Source organism: Arachis ipaensis, chromosome B10 (genome assembly GCF_059453495.1).
Source record: "Arachis ipaensis isolate K30076 ecotype BB chromosome B10, ASM5945349v1, whole genome shotgun sequence".
NCBI classification, from domain to species: Eukaryota; Viridiplantae; Streptophyta; class Magnoliopsida; order Fabales; family Fabaceae; genus Arachis; species Arachis ipaensis.
The window spans coordinates 141,538,243-141,541,078 of NC_142435.1; the positions used below are offsets into that span (position 1 = coordinate 141,538,243).

Sequence of the window (2,836 nt, forward strand, 5' to 3'; positions counted from 1 at the left end):
CTTTGAAAAACTTATATTATGTATTGAACTCTTTTGAACTTGCCTATAGAGGCTCTTATGTTTCTTTTGGGAGAGATTAGGAGATATTGTTGTCAACTACTTTCTTACTGTACCCTAGCCGGCCCAAACTTCGCGGGTCGCGACTAGTGGCTAATTACTTATGTCATATATCTATATACTGTCCTTCTCTTATTCTCTTTTGTGACTTTATCTGTATATCGTTTTCGGCTTCACGCTTTATCTTTTAGTTGTCGATGCGTGAGTGATACGACTTCGTGATTTTATTTTTACTCTCTTTCAGGCTTCTCGTTTAATATTTTCTTTCAATATATATATATATATATATATATATATATATATATATATATATATATATATGGTTATGTATAAAAAAAATTCACCTTGAGAGTCGTACCACCTTATTATCATTGACTTATGACTCGAGCATAAGGATTTGGATATTAGGGTGTTACAACTATAATTCCTAGTATATTGTTCAACCATACTAAAACTATCAGCTATAGTCTTCAGTGTCATCTTCATCCTCATCATCATCATAGTCCTCATCCAAAAGCGATTGAGGGTGGCGGCAGTGGCGGTGGCGGTGGTAGTGAAACTGCACTAGAACTACTTGACTTCACTTGGACTCCTAATATAACAGAAAATGATAGTTTAAACATCAATAGAATATCTTGCACAAATTCTAAAGAATTACAATCCAAAGCAAAATTTGTCGCAACAGTCATAAACCATCAGAAACGAAACCTGATCAGGTGCATAGAGAGAAGTGAAGAAAATATACCTTTTTCTTTACATGTGTGCCAAATTTTAAAAGGGCATCTGGCACAATTTGTCCAGCTTCTCTTGATACATTCACAAGCTCCCCAGTAAGACCCTGAATATTTCCATTCAATAGTGGCAAAAAAAAGTTGAGAAACAGCATGACAGACAAATGAAGAACCTCAAATACATCGGGCATGGATACCACCTTATTCTGCTGTGTGAAGAATGTATAGGCAACACCCTTTTTATTAGCTCGTCTAGTCCGACCAATTCTATGAACATAATCTTCTGTAGTTAAAGGAAAACTATAGTTGATAACAGCTTCAACATCTGGAATATCCAATCCACGTGCAGTCACATCAGTAGCAATCTGCCCAATAAATTATAAATTAGGTCAAATAAATGACCGAACAAAGCCACACACACTGTGCAGAACAATTGAAAGACCTCAAACCCTATTTATGGACACTCTCCACAACAGACATTCAGGGGAGACAAAAAACATATAGCTAAAAAAAAGAAAACAAGAATAAAAATAGAAGGGAACGCTCAGTTGATAATCTCTTTGCCTTCTATTCAGTTTGGATGAAGATCAGTGGAAATAACAAAGTGAATTTATGTCCATTCACTAGTGATGTAAAAGATGGACTTTAGGTTTATGACAGAACCTGAACTAGTTTATCCAACAGTATAGTATATCGTAACATATGGCAGTCACAAAGCTAACCTTGCAAAACTAAATGTTGACTCTTATCACAAACGAAAGTTGGATGTAAAGCATTATATGAATAAGGCAGGAAGATAAATTACTGCTAAAAAGAAATTTACATGGTGAAAATGATGAAAGGAAAATAATCAACCCCCCAACATGTCAGTATTTCAAAGAAAGGAATACCAAATCTTGCTGGTATTACCAATTCATAATCATAATCGCAGTTTGAAGCAGCATACCATTAAAGGGCAGCTCCCATTCTTGAATAATGAAAGTGCCTTTGTACGATCATGTTGTGCTTTGTCTCCATGTATGGACACAACCTTCCAACCTCTGAAAAGAATTTATCATGTCACAAGTAGCTAATGTCAACAACAAACACTACATGTGTACACACACACACAGCATACCCTTGTTGAAGCATCCTTTCAACTCGTGTGGTTTCCATTTTGTACAAAACAAAGATCAATACTCGGTTCCTGATAAAAGATACACACTCTTATCAACATGTAGAACAAAATAGTTAAGTCTAAAGATATCAACTATCAATATGCTTCATGATAACTCGTCCTTTTTAGGCTACAAAAATACATGTATATGTTCATTGAAAACCAAATGAACACTGAAAAATGTTAGGAATTAAGGATAGCAACAACTTGATCCAATATATTAACTATTCACTGCTTCCTGGGAAGATATCTCTAGTTTTAAGGATTAATTATCATGGAGAGAGACCTCTGAGATTTGTGGTATTTTTCCAGTAAAGCAACCAGTCGCTTATCACGCGCACAATCTAGATTTGGTCAATACAGACCTCAACTATCTGCATGACATCATGATTCACAGCTAAGTCTTCTGAATCTACAACAACCTATCACAAGTTCAAAAATCAGTTTCCACAACAACTAAATAAAAAACTAGTTGAAAGCCACTTCTAAAATCTAGATACAGACCTTTACAGGGTTGGGATCCATAAACTCCTATGCTAACTAATGAACTGGTAAGGGCCAAGTAGCGCTAAACATCACCATTTGGCAAACTGCAAATTATTAGAATTCCTTCAATAAAATCCATTAACATCTGTACCCATTAAGTCGAAGATCCAAGTTAAATTTACCAGAGGTTATATCCTTAACAAACAAGGAAACTTTTTTACTGTATGAGAAAGGAAAATCATGACACCCATCTCACTAATATATCACGAGTCAAGATTACGGTCATAATCAAATGATAGGAAATTATAGCATTCCAAAAAAGAGGGATATATGCTAATAGCTAAGGACATGTACTTTGCATACTATTGAAATAGGAGGTTGAAGTCCATCACGCCTCATGGTTTCT

The 2,836-nt window shown here is 35.2% G+C and overlaps 1 pseudogene; it reads right to left on the reverse strand.

Annotated features, from left to right (window-relative positions):
- Positions 1 to 514: 514 nt before the first annotated feature.
- On the reverse strand, positions 515 to 2,469 carry LOC107623066 (DEAD-box ATP-dependent RNA helicase 5-like; annotated as a pseudogene).
- Positions 2,470 to 2,836: the final 367 nt, after the last annotated feature.